Source organism: Podarcis erhardii (assembly GCF_964252035.2).
Source record: "Podarcis erhardii genome assembly, chromosome: 10".
Lineage (NCBI taxonomy): Eukaryota > Metazoa > Chordata > Lepidosauria > Squamata > Lacertidae > Podarcis > Podarcis erhardii.
In genome coordinates this window covers 41,566,464-41,593,438 of record NC_138500.1, presented here as the reverse complement: position 1 = coordinate 41,593,438, position 26,975 = coordinate 41,566,464, and the positions used below count along the sequence as shown (strand labels likewise).

General features: G+C 41.5%; 1 long non-coding RNA gene across 1 annotated transcript; it reads left to right on the top strand.

Annotated features, from left to right (window-relative positions):
• Positions 1-126: 126 nt before the first annotated feature.
• Positions 127-21,194, top strand: LOC309351203. The gene is made up of 3 exons (XR_014160750.1): positions 127-350; positions 15,895-15,950; positions 20,868-21,194. It is a non-coding gene; the product is annotated as an uncharacterized lncRNA (long non-coding RNA).
• The last annotated feature ends 5,781 nt before the right edge of the window (positions 21,195-26,975 follow it).

Sequence of the window (26,975 nt, the reverse complement as noted above, 5' to 3'; positions counted from 1 at the left end):
GGGGGAGGGGGGCGCAGGGGAGACGCGCGTGGCCGGGCGGGGGGCGCGAGGGCTAGGAGACGCCGCCGAGCGGACGGGGCAGTTGTCAGGCGGGCGGGAAAAGGGGAAGAGCGGCAGGCAGGCAGGCAGGGGTCACGCCGAGGCCAGCCGCATCCCTGGGCAACAGCGAGGGCGTGAGCGGAGTTTGAGGGGAGACGTGCAAAGACTCACGGGAGCTGGAAGGAGCCTGGACGCGCACAGCCCGCCGCTGCCATTCCCACCTCCCCTTCCAGGTCATGAGGTGGTGGCTTTAAGATTCTGGACCCCCGTCCTAGGGATGGCACCGTTCAGACGACCTGTGTGTGACTTCCGTGGGGAGTAGCAGAACTGGCACTTCTTCCCTCCTGCTCCCCGCTCCCAAAAATAAAAATAAAACCCCCATGTTTTAGGACTGTTTCTACATTTCTGGACCTGATAGGATAGTGTGTAACAAACAAACCAAACAAATTTGCCAACCCCGTTTTGAAAGAAAGACTCTATGCGCAGTTTTTCACTTTAAACCCACTTCAATCATAGTAAAGTGGAGGTTTGCTCCTGACTTGCGAATAAGTGCTGGGTTGCTGTAGAAAAGGATGAAGTAAAAATCATAAAATGAGTACCTACAACCCCAGACAATACAATGTTTTTTTTTTTTGTTTTGTTTTTTTTAAAAAAATAAGTTTGGAAAGGATGCAATCAGCATCAGTCCCAGGAGACACAGGATGCCAAGCCTACATTTTATCCTAAGACTCAGCCCTAGCTGTACCACTGCCCCTCTGAATAACACATAATGTCAGATACCACAGTGTCCCTCATGCAGGAGCAAACAAGGCACAGCACGGATAACCTGAGATGAACCAAGAAAGTGGGCCACACAAGCTGTGGAGGAAGGAAGAAGGAAAATTAGATACTCCCTGTAGGTGGATACTAGACCATATGTCATGCTGACTAGAAACAACTTGGAAGGAAGCAAAACCATGTGGATCAAAGAATCCCAGGTGGTTGTCCTTGCCAACAAATCCACCTGTGACACTTCAGCACCAACGGATCAAGTAACTCACATCATGCAGACTGCGGAAAAAGCCACATGCAGAGAGCAGTAATGAACACTGCAAAGCAGCATAACCAGTTATGCTTATACAGAGCAGAAATAGCCCCAAGAGGACCCAAGTGAATCTACAAAGCAACACTTAGGAGGAAAGCTCTCTCCTCCTCAAACACCAGATGTGATTACATGAGTATAACAAATCCCATTGGATCAGATCTTCATATATACATACCTGCACACAAGCCATGATGTGTTGGCAGCTTTGTTTTTTTTTTTTTTTTAAATAATTTTTATTAATTTTACAACATAAACAAAAAACAAACAAACATAACCGACTTCCCCAAACCTCCCCTTCACTGCATTCTTGTTTTAAAATTTTTTAGCAATCCTTCATCCCTTTTTATATTTAATTCTCTCTAAAAATTTTTAAGTTTCAATTTTTACAGCTGTAATTCTTTATATCCAATCCCTTGACATCTTAACATTCCGAAATTTTACAACAATTTTTAAGATAGATTTTGATTTTTTTCCAGTCTTCTTCCACTGTCTCTCTCCTCTGGTCACGGATTCTGCCGGTCATCTCTGCCAGTCCCATAAATTCAGTCACCTTGGTCTGCCATTCTTCCAGAGTAGGTAATTCTTTAGTCTTCCAATACTTTGCCAAAAGAATTCTTGCTGCTGTTGTTGCGTACATAAAAAATGTTCCATCTTTCTTTGGAACCATTTGGCCTACCATGCCCAAGAGAAAAGCCTCCGGTTTCTTTACGATGTGTTGGCAGCTTTGAGGAAAACCAACAGGGAGCCTTGTGGCACCTTAAACATGAAGGCGTTTTATTATGGCATAAGCTGAAAAGGAAGAGATGGAGAACCAGGTGTGGGTGGGTGGAGAAATCACACACATCTCAGACACACTTTTGCACATACACACATTGAATATAGGTAGATACATTTGTACACAGCCCAGATGCATAGCACAGCAAAGAAAGATGTGCAGTCCCTCTGTGGACATACATACTGTGAGAATCAGATGTAGTGTTGAATTCTAGCAGAACAGCTGCACAACCATTGCTGTCTGTTACGATGTCTTAAAGACTAACACATGTGGCATGAGGCTTCACAGACAAGAGCCTAATTCATCAGCTGCAGATTTGTCTGTTTACAAAGTGATATGGAGTCAGATGTTTACACACAGAAAAAGCACACATTGATATGTGTCTGTGAAGTCAGAGTTAATGGTACACAGATAGAAAGGGCCTCACTGAGTGATCCTCTCCTGATAGGATTCTGCATTAGTAATGACAACAAACTCCCAGAGACATCTTTTTTGGAGGCTGGCTCCTCTCTGGTGCTGCCTAAATATATAATTCCTATTATCTTCCACTGACCCTTATAAGAAAATAATTGGAAAGTTTCCTCCTAGGTGCCTCAGAACAGAAGAACTGCTTCACTTGGGCACCACTTGTAACCAATGAATTTTTGGTAAGAGAAGTTAATGCTCAGGTGCTTCCTTTTCCAGAACAACAATCCTGCCTGGGAAAAATTCACTTCAGCAGAAGAATCATGGATGGCCCAAAACACTGGACACTTACGTAATGGAAAGTCATTTTTTCCCTTCAGATTTGCCTAATACGTTCCATACCATTCTACTGTTTGGGGCCCAGTATGAAAATAACTGTTTGGAACAATATGAGGGATACATTGGAACACTAGAAAGCCCAGTTGGGTCAGCTCAAAGGCCTGTTTAGTCCAGCATCTTGTTTCTCACAGTGGGCTGCCAGATACTTTTGGGAAGCTCACAAGCAGGGCAGTGGCACTCTTCCACTATAATTGCTTCTGATGCTGGAGGTACGACATAACATCATGTCTAAGGGTTTATTCGTGCTTCCTCTTGTCCCACTGCTTTCCCACTCTTTAGCATGCAATCAAAACAAACAGCAATTTAGGTTTTCCTTGGATTGACATTTGTTTTGATCTATCGCTAAATAGCAGGTTTTCCGTTGGAAAGGAACAAGGGCAAGGGGGAAACCACTTGGACCTATGCTTTCCAGGCACAACACAAGCAGAAGTATGGATCAACCCAACAGTCACTGATAGCCTTAACCTCCATGGAGTTGTCTAAGCTGATGCCCATCATCATACCTTGTGGGAGCAAATTCCAACTATGTGTTGTGTGAAGAAGTACTTCCTTTTGAAGAGACTGTGTACTTCAATAACCTCTTAATACCTGCCACCAGTGATTGTCATCTTCTGGGGGCATGTACAGCTGCTTAGTTATTATTGTAAAAGTCACCATCTTAATACAGCTCATGCAATTGCTATGAACACTGAGGATGTTCTAAGAAGGTAGATATTTATCTGTACAGTTTCCATATATTACCAGCTTTGAAGTCAAATGGTCACCATGCAGACTAAGTTAAAGGAGCCACATTGCATTTCTTGGAAACTAATGGGTCTCATTGGGATGGAAGCATGCTTTTTTTGTATTGTGCCATATGTGGACAAATACATCCAAATAAGCTCTTTTCTATAGAAACATAGACTACAGATTATTTATAGTCCAGTCCTATAAATCTGCTTTGATAGGTGCAATGTTGTCAGTGACATGCACCCCAGAAGCTAAAGGGAGACCCAGTGGGGCGCAGCCAGCCAAATCTGACTTACCTGCCAATAGAACAAAAACACAAACTGGGCTAAAGTGATCTGATTCTTCAGCCACCCAAGTGGGCTTTTTAGCATATGGATAGGGTGCACAGGAACTACCAGTGGGGCTGTACAAGAACACTTCTTTAATTCTATCAGGAAAAAAATAAATCTTAATTGTAGCCACATTGAGGACTGCTGTTGATGGCCACAGAAAGTTCAGATGTATCTGCTTCCACTTGTAAACAAACCACAACTCCAGACTTTGGAGACTGTGGTTTGTTTAAGCTATGATTTAGTCAAAACAAGTCAGGATCAAGTTTTAGATACAGTTTCTATAGTTACTTTGCCATGTTGCTTATTTTTGAACTGGAGCACACATCGGTTCTGTTGCCATTACTGTAATAGCACTCTGTGAAAACCATCTGCTTAAGGCTCTCAAAACGGCACCGCTCTGATTAACTGGAAGTTCACAGTAGAAGTTGTCATATTTGCCTTCAAGCTGACCCACATTCTGTTTCATGCTGGAAAATAAAAATTCTAATGACTGCAGTACTGCTGATGGGTTTACAATCAAAGGCTTCCACCCTGCCCCAGTGGATGTAAACAGTTCTGGGTGAAAGAAGTGTTCAGAACACACTCTTAGTGGTAAATAGTTGAATCTTTCCTGCTGGTGACAGGGAAGATGATCTCACTGATACTCATCATGTCAGTTATAATCAAATACGCCGGCATCTAGCTCCTACTATGTCTGTCTCTACTGCTGCTTTTAAAGGTCAAAATAATTTAGTAAACTGAGGGTTGAGGGTCAAACTAAAAAGGTAAAGGTAAAGGTAAAGGTACCCCTGCCCGTATGGGCCAGTCTTGCCAGACTCTAGGGTTGTGCGCTCATCTCACTCTATAGGCCGGGAGCCAGCGCTGTCCGCAGACACTTCTGGGTCATGTGGTCAGTGTGACAAGCTGCATCTGGCGAGCCAGCGCAGCACACGGAACGCCGTTTACCTTCCCGCTGGTAAGCGGTCCCTATTTATCTACTTGCACCCGGGGGTGCTTTTGAACTGCTAGGTTGGCAGGCGCTGGGACCGCATGATGAGAGCGCACCCCGCCGCGGGGATTTGAACCGCCGACCATGCAATCGGCAAGTCCTAGGCGCTGAGGTTTTACCCACAGCGCCACCCGCATCCCGAGGGTCAAATTACATGTCTGCATTTGCTTCTGCAGCACATATGAGAGGATACATGGATTGGGTTCAGTGCCATTATTATGATGTTTCTGTTGTCACATCATCATGATAGGTGCATGGCAACCTAGTTGTCAGGTACGATGTTGGCGTTCCTGTAGTTTTCTGTTTTTGCACTCTTTGCTGTTGGAGGAGAATAAGAGCATGGCTAGGTTATGCTGGTGTTAGTAGAAGCATAGAATCAGCATAGATATTATGAAGAAACTTTAATTTAGGTTGTGAGTGACAGAGATGAAAATTTATGTGTGTTCAATAATCTCTCAGGGTAAAACTACATGGAGTCCTAAAATGTGAGAATATTTTCTCCAAGGTTTTAATATTATTATTTTACCCAAACCAGGTAGAGGAAGATGCAATATAGATTGGAAGTTTACACAGGGAGATAGAATCATAGAATTGTAGAGTTGGAAGAGACCCCAGGTCCCTCTAGACCAACCCCCTGCAATGCAGGAATCTCAACTAGATCATACATGACAGGTGGCCATCCACTCTCTGCTTGAAAACCTCCAAGGAAGGAGAGTCCACCACTTCTCTTGGGAGTCTGTTCTACTGTTGAACAGCTCTTACTGTCAGAAAGTTCTTCCTGTTGTTTACTTGGAATCTCCTTTTGTGTAACTTGAATCCATTGGTTCGAGTGCTAGCTTCTGGAGCAGGAGAAGCTTTTTCCATCCTCCAGGCAGCTTCAAGATGAAATATCAGTCATCTGGAATCTTATCTTGTGAGCCGCTTTTCCAAATTTTCCACCCACAGGTTTTCCAGAACAGGGCTATAGAGAAGACATTCCCTCCCTATCAACCATGGAAACAACATTTCTTTGACTCCTGCACTGATATTGCATTAATTTGTAAAGTTCCCCACTTTACCTGAAAACTCCTGTTTTCAAGTTTTCCTCTTAATACACAAGAGATCCTCTACAAACAGTTGCATTTTGATTTCAGCAGTTTGAGTTCTTGCTAGAATGTTGCTTAGTGTCATATAGTGCTACTTAGCTTCATGTTGAGAGAATTCAATGCTACAAGAGAAGTAATTTGAAAAAGGAAAGACTGTCAAACTCCCAAACTGATTTTTTAAATAAATATTGTAACAGAGGAAGTTGAATAAAATATTCTGATACAATATAGCATCTAAAGAAACTAACTGAAACAAAATTAAATCTCCCCTTTGTAATGTAAAGGTTTGTTCTTCCAATGTGTAATAATAATAATAATAATAATAATAATAATAATAATAATAATATATTCCTTGGCCCATGTGAGCCCTTTGCATGCCATCAGATTGAGCATCGTCTAGCAGAAGGAAATATCTAAAGAATTCAGAATTCATTGAATTTACAAACTGAGATCCAATAGCTTTCTGAATTCACACTTGTTAGAATTCCTGTTTAATAATCCAATCCCTCTCCATATGAGAGAAGCTATATATTAGTGATAGTACTTTACACATACACATACAGTTCCCAGGTTTAGTCCCTTGTACCTCCACCTAAATAAATGCTGGGAAGAAGAACTGAGAAAGACCTGAACCTGATACCCTGGAGACCTGTTACAAGTCACAGCAAACATAGGAACATACCATCTAGCTCAGTACTGGCTACCCTGACTGACAGCAGCTTTCCAGGGTTTCAGACAGGGATCTCTCTTCCAGCCCCGCCTGGAGGTGCTAGAGACAGAACGTAGGAATGTCTGCATGCAAAGCAGATGCTCTGTTGCTTTGGACCCCAGTAAGATGGATCAATCAGTAGTCTGACTTGGTACAAGGTAACTTCATATGTTTATGGGATTTCCCCCTGTCATAGAATCTATCTTGAATATGCTATGAAGCATCAAAGGCAAGAGGAAGCATTTATTTTCTCTCCCCCCCCCAAGGTTTCAAAACAATCTAAAAACAATTTCTAAAAAGCCAATGGAAATGATATTATGGTGACATCTGGGAGACTCATGCGAATTAAGATTCAATTGGTCTCAAACTAGTGATATAAATATATTTGCTATCATTGCAGAGCAGTTTGCAGCTGTTACTAAAGGGAATTAATTGGTGATCAGTGTAATGTATATAGAATCTCAAAAAAAAAAAGAAGATTATTACAGTTAAAGGTTTCGTTCTAAAACCTGGGAGAGATTATTTTAGTGACATTGTTTTCAAAACTGAAAATTGTTTGTGACTATCTTAGAGAAAAGGCTTCTTTTAAACATATGAATGTGGCTTTGTGGATTGGACCAAGAACAGATTAGAAATATATAACTACAAAGAGCAGATGGTGTGAGAGTTTTATTTGTAGCAAACAGCCTTTTTGATTCTACTGGACGAAAATGAATTTAGACCAGGAGTATGATTCTTTTAAAGAAGTTTTCTTATAACATTTGAGTCTGTGAAAGCTCCCCTGCTTCACATAAAACAATGGCTTCAAAAGCTTTTGACGTACGTCCACTCCATAACTACATATCTCAAGAGTGGTGTTAAAATTAATGTGCATTGCCTAGGAATCCAGAGGAGGAATTTATTCCAAATTATTACAGATATAACACATCTATGGACACACACAGAGAGAAGTAAGCCCCACTGAACAAAGTTGAAATTATTTCCAATTAATGCCCATAGGTTTGTGCTGCAAGTCGTCCCAACCTTCTCTCCAGAAGTTTTGCTCAACCATTTCCATCTAGTTGACATTGTCAAGGGATAATTGGAAAAGTGCTTTTGGAGATCAGGTTTGGCAGTGGTGTCAAGCTGCAATAAAAGACTTGTTCAGATTTCAAAAATAGTCATTCAACAGCCAGACTATTTACCTGTCTCATCGGTCACTGTGACAGTGCTGTCACAAGTCCAATTAACAGGCAGCATTCCAGCTGTTCCTTCAACTCCATACCCACTACTCATTAACTGACAACTGAAAGTTATCTGTAGTGCAACTTTCAACAAGACATTTCCAACAAATCTTGTCTTCCAGCAAGGTAAGTTTCAGCCAGACATTTCTAGCCCCCTAGTCCTTGTTCAAGGCTGCATCCACTCCATCACTATTGCGTTTTGCAAGGAAGCTTACTTCAGCTTCTCAATATGGAGGTCTTGAAAACTTGGAAATATTTTCTTCCTCGTTGCTTCTTATTTTGGCCCAGTCATATAGTAACTTCATAACCCACTGCAGTGTGGTGTAAGAGAACCAGTGTGGTGTAATGGTTAGTGTGTTGCACTATGACCTGAGAGACCAGAGTTCAAATCCCCACTCAGCCATGAAGCTCACTGGGTGACCTTGGACCAATCACTGTCTCTCAGCCTAAGTTACCTCACAGGTTGTTGTGAGGATAAAATGGGGTGGGGAGAACCATCTACATTACTTCAAGCTCCTTGGGGGAGGTGGTATATAAATGCAATGCAATCAATCAATCCATAGAAATTTATCATTAAATTATTCCTCCTGTGTGTATTTATTCATTCAATCGTTTACTTTCTGTGGTTATAGATTGCCCTATAATAAAGCCAGGACAGCTTACAATGAGAAATAAAAAGAAATGGAATGATAATGATACATTAAAGTGAAACTGCTCTTTAGCCATAGCATCCGCAGTGTGTATCTTAACTACAGAATAAGTTTAGTTATTCAGATAACAGTATGTATGTATGTATGTATGTATGTATTTAAAATACTCCATTCAAATAAATGGCTTTTCCATTGCCTGTAATCATGGCAGCATCTAAGCTGATTGCTGCTCTTCTTAAGTGACTGGCAGAACAATCTGCTTGGTTGGTTGTGGACAAAATTACACCAATTATCCCATCTCTTATTGTTCTTCACACCTCCTTATTCTTTTTGTTATTCATCTTAAAATGTCATCAGTAGGTCTAATTCCCGCCCCTGCAAATATCCCATCCTACAAGCAGAGATGCCTATTCATACGTATACAATGCTTTGAGCAATCTATCTCCAGTGACTATTTAGCATGCCATTTCAATATCCCTTTTCACAATGGAAGCTTCCATAAGTTAGTAGGGCGACTTACATACAGAAGTGGACAATAGGTGTTGATCAGCAGGCTGTGAGGGGCCTTTCTCATATGCCAGACAGATCAGACTATTAAACTGTGGGGAATTAGCAGTCCTGAGGTAAACTCATGTGGAAACACAACAGTGAGATCCATATGCTTGAAGGAATGATTTGAGTCTTAAGACACCTTGAAGGCTCATGAATGTATGTAGGCATAAGCTTCTCAGAATGGGCCAGAATCCACTTGGTGTCATGCTTCCATCAGATGAGATGAAGACACCGAAGTTTGAAGGCCCAAGGGGGCCTCCTGACTCAGTGTTACCTTAGATATCTCCAGCAGAGCAGGAGAAGCTATGATTTGCCCATCTGCAGCAGAGGACTAGAAGGGACCTGTGGACAGGGTTGCTGACTTACCTGCAGCAGCTGTCTCACCTGCAAAATTAGAGAGGGGAATGCCAGTGTCAGGAGGTGCAGAAAGAGGCAGCTACGTGCCAATTAAGTGCATGCCTCAAGGCACAGAAGAATCAGGCTCCTCAGGAGCAGGTAACTGGAATGGCTGGTGTAGCTAGTTGCAGCTGAGCCTGGGTGGGTCCTGGGTGACCCCAGGGTGCAGAAGTTCCCAGTTGCTGACAGGCTCTGAGGATGAGAAGGTTATAAATTCATCTGAGTGAGGAGTTCACTGGGTGTTTTCTGAAGGCACAAGAATCCCTGGGGCTCTGAAGACCCTTCAAATCCATGGTGGGAGGGTGGATGCCCCCATAGCCACCTTCTAATGAACTGTAGTTCTTTTGGTTCTAACTGGTTAGCCAGTGATTCACATGCACACAAAGTATCTCCTTCTCACAGACAGCACACTATTTCCTGCTTGAGGTTTCCAGGAAGCTAGGCATATATTGTGTGCAACTGGCTCTTCTCATGATTTTCCTTTCCCACCTTCTAAGGCAGGTATTTGGTGTCCTAAATTGGTGCATCCAAGACCCACAAGGCATCCCCATGCAGGCACATGGTCCACATCAGTGACTGCAACACAAAACCCTTCTAGTTGGTACCTCTTTGGCAACATTACTTTGTACTTTTTCACTGTTTCCTGTTCAGCACTACAGGAAACTGCGGTCTGCATACAGTCTAACCAAACTATAGTTTATTGTCTGCATTGTTAGGAGAATAGAAGGGTCAAGATAATGCTGTAAACATTTTCAGTTCTACGTTTCAAGGAGGAGAAACTGAGTACGTTATAAAGAAAGCTTTATGGATATTCTGAACTAACACGCTTTGTGGATTAAATGGTTTCAGTTCCTTCCATTTCAAAAATGTATGGATGACATTTTTTGTCACTATCTCTTTTTGACTGCCTTACTTCCTCCTGGGAAGTGGTTGAGATTCTTTTTATTGACATGATTCTGTTTATTTCCTCTATTTTAAGTGAAAGGTTGGGAATATACTTTCCCCCATCCCCATATATGTCTCCATATTTGCATTATGTAAGCATAATTTCTTGCTGCAAGCTCAAAGTTGCACTGCTAGTACTATAGAAAGTGGGGGATATTAACACCAGTCCCTTGTCACTACCAGATCACTTCCTGTTGAGATTTAGGCTTTCAGCATATTTTCTACTCTGTGGAGGTGGAAGACCTATTAGGATAGTCTGCCCTCAGAGGCTGGTGTATCCAATGGGTTTCCAGACAGCTCTGGGGAATTTTCCAGCTGATAATACTGGTGCTCCTGTCAAAGCCCTGGCTGACTTCTGGAACACCCAAATGGCTTGGGCCATTGACATGATTGCTCCTGAGTGCTGTCTCCCACTTTGTAGAGCCTGTTTGGCTCCCTAGTAGACTCCAGAGTTTAGGGCGAAGAAGCAAGCTCGAATGCCAGTGGAGGAAAACTCCACTTGAATGCAATCAAACACCAGTGAGGCCTCATCATCATGCCTACCTAGCAAAGAAGGTATACTTTGCTGCCTCCACTGCATCTTTATTGTGCTGTCCAGCAGATATTTTCCTGGTAGTAAAAGATAAAGGACCCTTGGATGGTTAAGTCCAGTCAAAGGTGACTATGGGGTTGCGGCGCTCATCTTGCTTTAGGCTGAGGGAGCTGGGATTTGTCCACAGACAGCTTTCCGGGTCATGTGGCAAGCATGACTAAACTGCTTCTGGTACAACAGAACACCGCGACGAGTGCCAAAACGCACGGAAACGCTGTTTGCCTTCCCACTGCAGTGGTACCCATTTATCTACTTACACTGGCATGCTTTCGAACTGCTAGGTTGGCAGAAGCTGGGACAGAGCTCATATACAAAAAAGTTTAAGCTATACTTTGGTAAACACACACACACACACACACACACATATAGCATTAATCAGAGTAGACATACCATTACAGACAGAAAAAATATGCTCAAATCATGAGACACACTTATGAAACTTCTTCCAGTTTGGTAACCTTATTCAACTCAGGGCATATGTTGAAGTTAACTGGACTCTATAGAATTGTTTTGTCAGTCAGTCAGCCTCCTCCTCTTATATTCTGTAAATATACATGCCATGCTAACTAGAAGCAGAGCGACAGAAAGCTTATACAATAAATAGACACGAAAAGCATCAGGTTTTCCTTTTTTGGAAGCTCCAAACTCGCTGTCAAGGCTTTATTTCCCATGTTCAGTTTAAAAGATGAAGACATATTTGGGGCATCGTGCAGAGCAGTGATTTTAAAATTTTCTGCCTATGGGGAACCTTTTCCTCATTATCTCATCTACCATGTAACTTCCCTGCATTGCAGAATATGATCTACTTACTTTTATTTATTTAACATATCTCTGTACTCCTTAATATGGAACATCTAAGCAGTACACTGTATCATATAAAACCCCCTGCCCCCAAATAAATAATAAAACAAATATCAGCCTGCATATCAGCCCACTTGTTTAGAGTGCGGTGCTGGTAATGCCAAGGTTGCAGGTTTGATCCCCGTATGGGGCAACTGCAGATTCCTGCATTGCAGGGGGTTGGACTAGATGATCCTCAGGGTCTCTTCCAACTCTATGATTCTATGATATAATACAAACTCAGTTTTACAATAATGATCTGTAATAAATAAAAATAGCTGGAGTCATACTTGTCATGGATGCAAATCACAAAGTGGCTGCCATGGGGGCATGGCATAACACAAAATTAGACAGTGCAATTGTGGTAAAGCTTTGTCCATAACTATATTTTCATACTTTAATTTCTGCCTGACATGCAGCTGTTATAGACACAAACTCCATGTTTTCGCTAGTGCCATCTTAAACCAAATACTGGGCTTACACAAAGAGACTTTCTTCTAATAATAGATATATACCATTGTACTTTAGGTAAACTATACAGTGGTACCTCGGGTTACATACGCTTCAGGTTACATACACTTCAGGTCACAGACTCTGCTAACCCAGAAATATTACCTTGGGTTAAGAACTTTGCTTCAGGATGAGAACAGAAATCATGCTCTGGCTGCGTGGCAGCAGCAGGAGGCCCCATTAGCTAAAGTGGTGCTTCAGGTTAAGAAAAGTTTCAGGTTAAGAACGGACCACTGGAATGAATTAAGTACTTAACCTGAGGTACCACTGTACAGTGAATTGTTAATAGCTGCCTGGTCTTTAGCTCCTGCATAGCAGGAGACATGTCCAAGTCTCTTCACAGCGTTTTCACATTTGGCTTTTGGGAGGGATTGTTTGACATCCTTCCACACTTATTGTGTAGTAGTATCTGCAGAAAATAACTTCTAAGGACTACCTGATCTAAGATGAACCCACCATAGTAAAGATGCAAAGGCAAATTATGGAGATTCAAAGAACTAGAAATAAGACAGAAGCAGGAAAAGTGCAAGAAAGTGGAGGGGGAAATAGCAGTTCTTTAGGACTCTAAATATTCCTATAATCTGGTGTCCAAACAACTCACTTATCAATCACTGCTCTGACTTCACTTACTGGCTAAAAACCTGACAGGCAGGAGCAGCCATGCTGGCTCATTTCACAGAAATTGCTTATTTTACTTCATTATTTTCTTTCTAGGAGGGCTAGAGACTTATTTAAAAGTATTTAAATAAAAATTCAGAGTCCGGTGTGCCTGACGGGGGGCATCAATGAAGGCCATCATGGGAAAACAGAGTGCTCAAATCCACTTTAACTGTACAAACTAATTTTCTGGGACGCAGACTCCCTCCTACATAGTAGTGATAGTCTGGAGGCACTCAAAAGGATTTTGTTGTTGTTGTTGCACACATTTGCTTTTCTGTACAGCTCAGATTTAGTCTTGGGAAGGCTAATGTGCATTGTCTACCTAAGATTCCATAATTCCAGTGGAGAATAATCCTAGATAAAGCAGCAGCACTCAATAGTCTTCAGAAGTATTTTGTAACTGGATCTAACCTAAGGATGACTCACGTTTTCAACCTTGCGCTTTGGTGGTTTGTCAGCTTAAGTAGCATGGAACCCAATGAAGTATGCGTGTGGTTCCTAGTCAGTCATCTGTCCAGGCACTGACCAGACCCAGACCTGCTTAGCTTCAGCGAGAATGTGGCTCCATGTGCCTTGAGACCCTGGCCTGCATTAAACAGGATTAATTAACTTCAACATAACCTGCTAAATATTTCAAAAGAGCTATTCTTTGGGAACACATCAGACAAAACTTTTTGGTAACCAGTACATGGTTACTTTCTAAAGACATATTGTATTGTAGGCTTTTTTAAAAAAAAAAAAAAATTGCAGGAAGGAATATGAAAGCGCAACTCTAATGATTTCCCTTAAGAGCTTTGAAGGGTTGCTATGATTAATTGAAAGGAATATGTTCACACTGACTAACAAGTCCCTTTCTTCTTCCTGTTCCACATCTGCCCACACTCTTCATATGAATCTCTATGTATGAAGAGAGTCTTAAAAGTATGTACACATTAATAGCAATTTTGACAGCTGCATTGTTTCTTGGAGAAGCAATCATCTTTTCCCCTATTAACTCCAGGCTGAAGGTCTTCTCATTCATTTCAGAGCGCAGGTTCAGTTTCCCAAATATAAGCTTCATTAAATTTCCAACAAAACAGTCATTTAAAATCAGACACTGAGGGTAGTTGGCTCCATTGTAGTTGTTCATTTAAGCTTACTGTGACTCATTGTGTTACTAGAATTTGGAGACAGAAAAGAAAGCTGTGAGGATCATCAAAAATAAAAGCTTTGGTTTATGTTTTGTGAAATAGGCACAGTGGGAAAATCTAGGCATCGACTTTCCAGTGTGGCACTGTACTTTAGGCTGGGTGGCTACCCATATCTACCATAAGATTCAAATTTTAGTAGGCGAATTGATTCTGTTAACTATACATGGGATCACAACTCCAGACTAAAGAGTTAGTTTAACAGCCAGCATAGTAGGGCTATCAACGGATTATAGAGATTCGCTGTTTAAATGGATGGATTAATCAGTTATGATAGATGCTGTAGTATCTCAGTACATGCAGACGTTTGAGGATATTTCATGGTGGAAACAGTTTCATTTAATTAAACGAACCAGAAGACATAATAATTGCTTATACAAATCACATTATATGCAAATAATTTCAGAAGATTAGCATATTTTGCCACAGTGTCTCTACGTTAAACGCTCTTCATCTATAGCCAACAGATTATTTACAGTGCAATCCTATGTATATCTGCTCAGAAATAAGCAGTGGTGGGACTCACTGCCAGGTAAGTGTATACAGTGGACAATCAGGTTGCGAACGTGATCCGTGTGGGATGCACATTCACAACCCACCGTGTTCGCAACCCGCGTCTGCACACGTGGTGGTTGCGATTTGTCGCTTCTGCGCATGCGCGATTGCCAAAACCCAGAAGTAACCCGTTCTGGTACTTCAGGGTTTTAGTGGTCCGTAACCTGAAAAAACGCAACCTGAAGCGTCTGTAACCCAAGGTATGACTGTATATGATTGCAGCCTTGCAGCACAATTCTATACAGCACCACTCCATCAGAAGTGTGGCCCATTGAATTCAGTGGGGCTCACTCTTTGGCAAGTAGGTATCAGATTGCAGTCTTAATGATGCAATTTATATCCTGCTTATATTTATATTTATATCCTGGAGGTTTTTAAGCAGAGAGTGGATGGTAACCTGTCATGCATGATCTGGTTGTGATTCCTGCATTACAGGGGGTTGGACTAGATGACCCTTGGGGCCCATTCCAGTTCTATAATTCTATGATTCTATGAATTAAACAAGAATAAAGTGCATTAAATGTCTGCTTTTGTTCAGCTGGGCTCATTTCTGAGACTTACACAAATGTCTTAATACCGGTGTTTGCAAAACCATTTCATTCTGCTTGCAGCACTTCAAAGGATGCAATTTCTTCTTTCCATCTTTAAATTGGGTCTGCAGTTGTTCAGAAAAAAGGTATTCATAAAGTACATTTGAATGAAGGCTACATAAAAAACCCCATTTTAATTACAATCATACTTTGATTTCTGCTTCTGTCTCTGAATGTTTGCGGCTTGTTTTGGTTCAACCTCTGGGTCAGTGCCAGCTTACTAAAATTATATTTTCTCTGCGTTTTGCTTTGAAATAACCCCAGGTGAATAATGTTTTCTGCATTACCTCAGAAGCGGCGGTACGGTAATTTTTGTTTGGGGAAGAGGCTACAAGTCACTTTCAAATGTTAACTTGCTTTTGAGATAATCATATATTGAGTGGGAGCCACCCGTGGAATCCATACTCTGTCTTCCTACTAACATGATTACTACTAACATGATTATAATAGAGCCAGTCCAGTCTACTAAATAAGAAGATGAAAGCATTAATCTTCTTGCCTCTTGGGTATACCTATGTGGCTTGAAATGATAGACAAGGAAAATAATAATATATTATTGTTCTGTGGTGTACTTCAGAATGCTAAGGCTTTTCACTTTTATACTCTGTCAGCAAGCTGACGAAACTCAGTTCTATTTCTTCTTTTCCAGATGGGGCTCTGAGGTCTCAAAATCCATGCCGGCCACCAGTGGTGGAGTGGATGGAGGTGAATATTTTCAAACTCAATCCAGATGCAGAGTTGATTATAGTGATAAGTCAGTGGGCTTGTTGGCTAGTGCGTAGTCAGGGATGATGGGACTTGCAGCTCAAGTACCGTATTTTTCCGAGTATAAGACTAGGTCATTTTATTAAAATATTATGCTAAAAATTTGGGGTTGTGTTATACATGGATAGTGGAGAAGTGGGATGGGCGATTGGTGGCTGCCACAAGCCGGATATTGTCTGCGGCGTTTTTGCGGGTGATTGGTGGATGCTGCAAGGTCTGCTGGCTATTGGCTGCTGCGGCAATTGGGCGAGCGATTGGTGCTTGCTTTCAGCGAGCGTGCAGACGATTGGTGGCTTCGCCAATGTGCGATTAGCTCTATTTAGAGTCCCCCAAAATAGGGGCCGTCTTATACATGGGGGGCATCTTATACACAGAAAAATACGGTATATCTACGTAGAAGGCACCGCCTTGGCAACTGCTGCCAGAGTGTGACTATAGCTCAGCTGCACTCCTCTCAGCAATGAAAAAGCATAAAAAGGAGAGAGGTGCAAGAGTGCTCATATCTAGAAGAGTTGTGAGGTGTGTGCTTTGAATCCCATGAGCAGGCTCAAGGCAAGCATAACTCTTGTCAGAAGGAGGATCTGTGAATTGCTGCCTTACCTTTCCCCCCTCCCCAAAGCCCAGAGATATAGCTTGGGTTAGGGAAGGTGGCAGCAGTGAGTAATCTGAATCCAAAAAGTGGAATCCAAAAAGTGGAATGGCAGCCATCACAGCTATTTAAATAGTGGCTCCCAGCTAGTAACCTAGCAACAACATTTTGAACCAATTCTGAGAAGCCTTCAAAGGCAGCCCTTCATACAGCACATTGAGCAGTCTAATCTAGAGGTTACCAAAGCACATACATATCTGCGGCCAGACTGTTTGTCCACGATGGCAAGTAGCTGGTGGAAGGTGTTGCATGCCACAGATTCCTCTCCAGCCACCACCAGTGTCAGTGCTACAGTTAAAACTACAATTTGTTTTAACAAAGTATGCACAAAAATCAATGGAGCGCTGTTCATGGAAACTGTTCAGGCTGAAATAAGTCCTCCAATCCCTGCTGTCAAGTCTGCTCCTGAAGCAATTAAGTATTTTGGTAGTTTCATTAATGGACTATGCAAGGTGCAAAAAAGAATGGTTTCCTAATTCAGTCAAGGAATCCAAGACCTGCTTATATTTACATGTAATTACACCAGTGTCAGTAGGCAGCTGGTGGTTGTTTGGTGTCTCCTACTCCATATGTGCTTCAACATCTGATAACATCCACTGATGTTGATAACTAATCTTGTTCTAGCAACAAACTTCTTTTTCTTCCTGCTATTTCTTAATCATCTGCTATCAGCGGCGTAGCGTGGGTTGTCAGCACGGCAAGTAATTTGCGCCCCCTAACCTGGGGCAAGGCAAGTAATTTGCGCCCCTAACCCCTAACCTGCCACCGCTGCCAGCTTCTTCTTGCTGCTGCCTGGGCTGGGGTATTTACAGTAAGGTAGCCATGGCGGCGGCGGGTCCGTGTCAGGTGATCTGAGGTGAGTTGCCACTGGCGCTGCCGCCCAAACGACGCCGCTTGCCCGGAGGAGGAGGGCAGAGAGGCGAGGAAAATGCAACATGGCCCAGCAGCTGCAGCAGCAGCGGCGGCGGCGGGGCTGTGAGGAGGGGCTGCCTGGCGCGCCCTCCGTGGCCCTGATGCGCGGGGACCACGGCGAGTGCTGAGAGCCGCTGCCTGCCGGACGCCTTCAGCCCAGATGCGCGCACTGCTCGTCGGTTCCGCGAGACATGGGGCTCTGCTACAGCCTGCGCCCGAGGCTCTTTGGCGACTCCAGAGGCGGCGAGCGTGCCCCCCCAGATGTTGTGCCCGGTGCGACTGGGCCCCCCTGCACCCCCCACGCTATGCCACTGTCTGCTATCCTTTAACAATTGAAAGGGCTGCTAGGAGATCATCATTAATTAACCTGATCAAGTTTAAGCACACAAGATTTTTGTAATTGGTTTACACTGACTAGTCAATGAAGCATAAACCTACACTTGATGGAATAATCTGTCCTTGAAAGCTTGCTCCCTTTTTACATATACAGTCGTACCTTTGAAGTTGAACAGAATCTGCTCCAGAAGTCCGTTCAACTTCCAAAACATTCGGAAACCAAAGTGCAGCTTCTGATTGGCTCCAGGAAGCTCCTGCAGCCAATCAGAAGCCGCGGAAGCCTCATTGGATGTTTGGGTTCCAAAGCACATTCGCAAACCGGAACACTCACTTCTGGGTTTGTGACGTTCAGGAGCCAAAACGTCCAAGTACCAAGGCATTTGGGATCCATGGTGTGACTGTAGTTTATGTAAAGCTTCACAGATGTTAAAGAGGGAGGCTCGCTTGGCACCTTGGTTACATGTCTTTAGGCGCCAGGCAAAAATATTCTTTTTCTCCCAGGCCTTTGGCTAATTAAACAATCCATGGCCTTTAAAACTGTGGGGGGGGGGTATTGTTTTCTTTTGTTATGTAGTCTTCTTTTTAAATATTGTAAACCACCCTGTGATCCTTGGATGAAGGGCGGCACAGAAATTTTATAAGTAAATAACAAATAACAATCTTTTCCTCCACGCACTGCAGGCTTGTCCCCATAGTATTTTCTTTTTAATTGCTGCCATCCTTTCAGATCTTGAAAGATGCCTTTCGAATTAAAGAAAGTACAGCTCCTTAAAAAAACAAAACCATCAGACATTTCATTCAGCACAGCATTAAAATCATAATTACGCCATTCACTGAAGAATTTTAAGCAGCAAGCAATTTGATTTTTGAAAAGAATGACACAGGAACAGCAATATAGCAGATACACTTTTCTAAACTGTGGAAGCATACAGTACTATGCAAAATTTTAATTGCAAATACGGCATCTCCAAATTTTATTGTTTTAAAAATGCAAATAAACTGGGATCTAATAAATGATTTCATGAAAGGAATTGAATAGAATATACAGATTGTTGTTGTTAAATTATACCTACGTTCTTTCCTGACAGGGAGTTGAGGTGGCTTGCAGATAAAAATAAGTACAGCTAAAAAACCCCAAAACAAACTGATAGAACAAATTACAGATAGGTAGCCGTGTTGGTCTGCCATAGTCAAAACAAAATAAAAAAATTCCTTCCAGTAGCACCTTAAAGACCAACTAAGTTAGTTCTTGTTCTTTTAGCTCATACCAAGAACTAACTTAGTTGGTCTTTAAGGTGCTACTGGAAGGAATTTTTTAATTTTGTTTTGATAGAACAAAAACTTGTAAAAGGAAACACACAGTAAAAAATGTCTGAATCCACTTCGGCAATACTTTTATTAGGACCGACCAAAATACCACCCAAGTGGCAAGTGTTTGACTTCTCCAGAACTATTCATCAGGCAATATGTCACATAAAGCAAAGGGTGGGGGAACATGCCTAAAACATGGTTGACTGAATCAAACAACCAGAGAGATTAGTAAGCAGCAGGACATGGGCTTGTTAAGGATGTAATCGCATATATATCACGCTAATTTAACAGCAGTCACATTAGAACTAAAAGAAGAAGTTATATATTTTAAAGAAACTGATTTCTGGAATTGCACTCTTTCAAGTGGCAGAGGATATATGTTCTTGAAATATTATTATTATTATTATTATTATTATTATTATTATTATTATTACAGAGGTAGTGGCACTCTTCCTGTGGAATGCCCTCCCATCAGATGTCCAGGAAATAAAATAACTATCTGACTTTTAGAAGATATCTGAAGGTAGTCCTATTTAGGGAAGTTTTTAATGCTTGATGTTTTAATGTGCTTTTAATATATTCTTGTGAGCCGCCCGGAGTGGTTGGGGAAACCCAGTCAGATGGGTGGTCTAGAAATAAAATTATTATTATTATTATTATTATTATTATTATTATTATTATTATTATTATTATTATTATTATTTCTGCAACAAATGTATTAATCACCTTCTAAACTACTGTCTAAAGTTAATTTATACATGAAATAATTAAACACAGTTGAAAACACAAAATAATACCTTTTAAACAAGACTGAAATCCTGACAAATGGTAAAGACCCAATTATCTTGTTGAAAAAGCCCATAAGAACAAAGTTGTCTTCAACTGTTTCTGGAGTGCGGGCACTTGCCATATCTCGACAGGAATTCTGTTTGACAGAACAGTGGCAGCCATATTGCTGATACCTGCCTGCCAACTACAAAGAAACACACCATATCTTGTGAGGCCATTGATCCCTCAGTCTAGCACATTCCTTGGTTTACTGTGCCCAGCAGTGGCTCTTCAAAGCCTCAGAGGACTTTCCTAGCCTTGCTACATGAGATCCTTGTAACTGGAGTTGTAAGGAACTGAACTTTGAACATTTTGCATGCAAAGTATGTGCTGTGCCACTGAGCTCTTGAATATTAAGTAGCAATAAATTAAGCCAATATTTAAGAATGTGTAGGTGGACTCTCATCTTAAAGTGGAAGCCTTCAATAATTCATGGTGGTTGAAAAGATGCTTTCTTTTGCCATGTGTGGTACATTTTAAACTTTTCTGTGCCATTAATACTCTAGTAGTATTACAGTAAATCCATACTAGATAAAGACACTGATTTATTCCCCTTTTTTCTTTTAAAATTCTATAAACCAGGGGCAGGAGATTAATTCATGGATTTGTCTATTGTGTTCTCTAAATTTGTCATTCACGAATTTCCCTATTGTATCATTTAAACATATCCTCATGCAAAAACTCTGAAAGGCAACCTAATGCAAATGCAGAATGTTCAAACTTGGTAATTTCGGTTATAATAGTTAATAGCAAATAGTTCATTCTGCAAAGCCTAAGATGGACGGGCTCACAGCATTAACACCCCCTTGCTTCTTCCATAGTCACGGCCTTGGAAATCAATCAGAAATCAAGCATGGCTCTCACTCCCCAGCCTCTGCCAGCAGCCTGCCTCTATCCCAGCTCACATACACTCAACTCTGGCGATGATCCCTCTCACTGGGTGAGGAAGGGAGGTCCACCCATTTGTCTTCTGGCACAAAGTCACTGCCTTTGTTTTCCTAACCACCACACTTAGGTGGTACTTAGGACTCTTGCTTGGCTAATTCAACAATGGAATCCTCAATTAGATTTCAACTCTTTTTGGATCCAGAGCCCAAGAATCACAAGGGACTCAGGCATCATGCTGTCAAACTGCCCCCTATCCTGAAACACACAATATGTATACTCAAAAATAAGTGCCACTGGGTTTTATTTCTGAGAGAAAGGTGCATTGAATATAATGGATTATCCTTCATAGTAAATATGCGTAAGTTTGCACTGCCAAAAGTATCACCTATAGTGTTATCCTCACCATGTCTACTCACAAGGAAGTCCTATTGAACTCAGCGGGGCTTACTCCCAGGTAGGTGCAGTTAGGAATTCAGCCTTATTTTGTTTTGTTATAACATGTCTTTATTTTCCAGAGTCTATCTGGGTGCATTTACAGAAATTACAGTATATGATAGTATAGTCTCTGCTCTATCCTAAAGTCACATTATGGAGAGAACATATAATAAGCTGAAAAGCAGAGTTTTAGCAAATATTTTGTGGTAACTATTCAGACATTTGTTTCTATATTTTACACACACACCCCGGACATGTCCCCTTGAAACTCATTAAACTTTCCCTTTCTGCTTCAGAATATTTTCTCAGTCATGAATAATCTAAAGAGTAAGCAGAATGCTGGGATAAATATGCAAATAACCATTATGAGAGATAGCAAAGTAAGAGATAATGAAAAAGCACTAAAAAGAACAAACAGTCTTTGAAAAACAGTTTCTTTAATTATTGCATAAGCTGTACTTGCTCATCCTGTTGAGTATTTATTGCAGCCTAGCCCCAAAGATTCAGAAAAGAGGAGAAATTGGATTGCCAGGGCAGGCTAGTAGCTAAGTAGTACTTCAAGCAATTCAGCTGAACAGAGCAACAAATTTCTCAGAAAGTAAACAGTTATGTTGACAGGGGCCTGTTGGCTCCTCAAGTCACCTTATCCTGACTTGGATAACATTTGTTTCCTCTGCTTGCAAGCTGCCTTGCTGCTTCAGGGACTGAAGTTTCTAGGATCTACCACCGTATTTCCAGGTTCAGAAATCTATGAAAGAGAAAAGACAACATTCCTCACATATGCGAAGAGAATCCATGAAGAGCTGGAAGGCTGTACAGGCCTGCCCTGTTCCCTGCTATGCAGGCAACCATGTCTCTCCATTGTCCATGTTTTTGGACATTGATAAAGGGCCCTACATTGATGTACATATATAGAGCTCCTCCATATGAAGGGTGTATGTGTCCTAGGTAAAGGTAAAGGACCCCTGACCATTAGGTCCAGTCGCAGATGACTCTGGGGTTGCAGCGCTCATCTCACTTTACTGGCCGAGGGAGCCAGCATACAGCTTCTGGGTCATGTGGCCAGCATGACTAAGCTGCTTCTGGCGAACCACAGCAGCACACAGAAACGCTGTTTACCTTCCCACCGGAGCAGTACCTATTTATCTACTTGCACTTTGACGTGCTTTCGAACTGCTATGTTGGCAGAAGCTGGGACCGAACAACGGGAGCTCACCCCGTTGCGGGGATTCGAACCACTGACCTTCTGATTGGCAAGCCCTAGATTGTGAGGGAACACCAGGCATGCTGATAATGGCCACATGGCTAAGCCGCATGGCCCCTCAACTCCCACATGAGAAAAGTGTTGAGGGTTATGATATATTTGTGTGAAATTTTCCCCAAAGGGTCATCTATCTATCATCTATCTATCTATCTATCTATCTATCATCTATCTATCTATCTATGAATGAAACTTCCATGCTTCTTTTTAATCACATGAATAACCCAAGCTTTTCATTTGCAATTTTAATTGGTTTGAAGCAAGTTACGGAAACATTAAAAGAAACAGAAGCCATACGAACCAATAGAATCACCATATAATACCCATTTCTCTCTAAACTGTCCAGAATTGTTCAGAATGGTAGGGGGAGAAGCAGATGGCAAGGGAGTGGAGCTATATTGATGAAACTAAATGGATTGCTGGAAAAGTGAAACAACAAATGCTACAACACTTGCTTATTGTCCATAAAACATGAAATAATCAGTAGAAATAATAGTTTAAATATACAAATGAAAAAAACAATCTCTAGATTAAAATCTAATACAAACTGAAAACTTCTAGACTGCATTTTAAAAAATTATTTCCCCCCCCCCCGTTATAATTACACAAAAGAGTGCATTCTGCAATGCTCATGATATTGTATTGCCCATAAAACATGTGTGTGATTCATAGTATGGGGCTTACCGTATATAATGGAATGACCACTGCAGAGGACCCCTCAACTTAGAGAAGCACCAGACTGAACAGATCCCACCCAACCAAGACCAGGCGTATCCCAGCCCCCCTTTTGGGACATTCACTAACCAGCCCCTTTATCTTGATGCTACTCCTCAATCCCAGAAAGAACTTCAATGCTTTATTACATGCTCCTTTTTTGGCTGTCCACCAAACCCATCTTCTACTCTCACCACATTTCCAAACCATGTATGATATATGATGCTTTAAGCTGTCTGTACATTGATTTGGAATTAAACAGCCTCTAGTAAAAAGATTATTCAATATTATTTAGGATCTAACAGAACCGAAGGATGAAAGCTTGTATTTATCACATCTGTATGAATCACACAAGTGTCATATTGGTTTAAATTGAGGATTGGCAATGTCAGTGGCAGACTGGGGGTTCTCAAATTTTAGCAACTCCCTTTGTGACACTAAAATAGGCATCCTTGCCTCTCAAACTCCATTCTACAGCATTGTTTTGGTGCCCCCTGCAGCATGGGTCCGTGTGGCTACACCAGTTGTACTAGCCTAATACTGGCTCCGGCAATGTGCTAATACTGTGGGGATAGACTTCCAAGCTGCTCAGAGCCAGACCATCCGTGGCCAATTTGCTGAGCTTGAAGCACAGATCTGAAACAAGAAAGTGCAATTTGTTTGAAATGTGTTCAATGTTTGGCAGGCTTGTGCTCTTAATTACGAAAAACAAAAAACCTCCTGTCATTTTGACCTAGATAAGGTTTGCAGGTGTGCATTCTTCATACAGTCCAATCCAGTGATTCTCAAATTCATCTTTGAGTTATTGATTCAGGTGTGACAACTGAGCATGCTTAGTGTTTTCTGTTGTACTTCCTATCAATGGTTCTCCTGGCTGTAGACCATTTCCATTTAGAAACATTTACAACTGGAGCAAATATTGCTGTTTTTCAGATAGATGTGAGGTCCAAGAAGATCCCAGAAGCATAGTGTCAATTAATTGCCATTGGAAATGATGTGTAGTGGTATTAATTCACATTATACAAACTCATTTGCAGGTTCAAATGAGTTCGTAGAATGTTTCTCCATTACACACCCATACCAATTTTATTGTAGAGAAACATGGTTTCCTCCTAAAGAATTCAGGGGAAAGAAAACCAGCACATATCACATCTGTAAATTTGAACATTCCTGGAAAAGAAGTAATAAGCAGACACATTTAAACATATGGTAGAAAATAAATAACAGTGTGCTTTGCTGCTTTTAATGTTGTGTGTACTTCACCGATTTCTGGAAACAGACCCAAATTCCAGTTTAATTTGCTTTACTATGTGTAGTATTGTAATTACTACTTCCTTTGATTAGCTTATTCATTTAGTAATAATTCATTTAGCAATAATGGAACATACATGCTCAGGGTTTCATTCATAACTAATCATCAAGCATATCTTTGAGTTAGAACATAACAAAAATGCGTCAAAATTGAGGCAGTTCCTCTCCCACCTTTGCTGGGGGCTGCTAAAGACCTGCATGCCCTGAGGGAAGGCATAAGCAAGGGAGCCCAGGTCAGGGAACAGCTAGATGAAATGAGAAGACTCTGTCAGTCTTTGCTTTATATAATGGTGTTTTTATTTTTTTTAGTGTTTAAATTATAAACCGCCTTGAGTGCATTGTCAGGAAGGCAGTGTAGAGATCCAATAAACAAACAAATTGGCTTGTAAAATGCGCTTTGTTGCTTTGTATTTTGCTGCCTTAAAGAGGACGCTGGTTATGCGTTGATTTTTTATTGCCATCCAGCGGATGAAGATTTGCTAGAAGGGAGAGCTATGTGTGGGAGAGATCCGACATTCAGATATGAGTGAATTTAGTAGAAATGGCTCTGGTTGGTGTCAGTGGAGGCCAGTCCATTAGGGCAAAAGGAGCACTGCTTTGTTAAGCTCAGTCTTGATTCTTTCAAAGCACACCCTGCTATCTTACATACAACCTTGGTTATCTGCTTCTTCCACCTTGGTCTTAGTGTTGTCCTTGTTGAACTCAGCAGGGTGGAGAATGGGGACAAAACCAGAATTAGTTGGCTCCGCATGTGCTTGGCTGTAGTTTCACCTACTGTTGCTCCTACTACGTTCCACCCAACCAGTCCCAATGAGCACCAGCAACCACTGGTTGATGTATGTTATCAACAGTTGGGTGACTTTTTTGGTATGCATTGTGCCATAAGCAAAATGCTACTAGAGCTGTCAAAATGGCATTTTCCATGCCCTTGTCAGTAGACTCCGAGTGCCATAACTAGATTGCATTGAATTATACATTTAATTATTAGGAATATTTTACTTTAGTGAAATGCCACAGATTGAAGTGCATACCTCACCACGGCTGGAACACACAATACTACTATTGGGTCAGTTTTCTTCTTGCTCCATAACTGTCCACCACAGGGATTGCCAACCTTTTTGGAGCAATGGGAGAATACTGTGGGGTGGCGCGAGTCAAAAAATGGCTGCCATTTGGTGGGCAGGGCATAACACAGAATAGGCCCAGTATTGTGGAATATTCTGCCAATAGAGATTCAACAGGCACCTTCTGTTTCAACTTTTACATGCCTGCTGAAAGCTTATGTATTCCATCAGGCTTATATGGCCAATTAAGAATATATCTTTCCACAAAAGTTAGCTGATTTCTGAGTTTAACTTTTTTTATATGCTTTTTATTGTACGGTTTTACAAATAATTGTTGCAAACTGCTCTGTTTTTTTAAAACGAATAGCGGTATATAAATGTTTTTGTAAACAAATAAATAATAGAGAGTAGAATCATGGGGAAACTTTACCCATAATTGTATTCCCCTACTAGAAAAGGCATAACCTGTTGAATTTCTGCCTGGCCCCTAGCTCTACGGGCACAAGAACCCTGTTTCCCAAAAGCCAACCCTAGGCTGCCATCCTGTGCCCACTTACCTGCAAGGAAGCCTTCTTATCCACAAAGAGACTTAACTTCTGAGTAGACATGTACAACATTGTACTGTAGCAACATACAGTGAATTACTTTTGCCTATTAGCCACTCATATTAAGCACCACGCATCAGTTGATCCTGCAACAGGGCATTAAGGGTTAAGGTGTAGCAGCACCCATATCAGCAGTGTTCTTTCAGGTTTTTATTTAGGTGTTCCCATAGCAACCTTGCCTGTTCGAAAAGTTTTCCTGCCGATTGTCACAGTTGGGGACTTGTTATGAAATGCTTCTACCTTCCTGGAATACTCAGTATTCGCCATGGAGAAATGTGATTCTCGAAGAGACTACCCCTGGGGTCAGTGCTCCTTTGCAAAAGTACAGCACACTGGTGAAAGTTTATCTCCCCTGCTGCATTACCCAATAGGCAGGCTAAGTGTGTGCTTAGGGCACCAGTAAATAAATAAATAAATAAATGGGGGGGGGGGAGAGGGAAAGAATTTGACATTTGATATTTAAAAAGAGCATTGACGTAGTTTTCATGGGAACAATCAGAACTTTGTTAAGACTTCCTTACACTCCATACTCTCCCCCCATTTTTCTGTTCTCTTATTACTTATCCCAGCATAAACCACAAGGCATTCTACAGATGTAGATGGGAACAATGCGAGGAAATCAGATCCTGTCATGTGTTGCAATAAATCTGT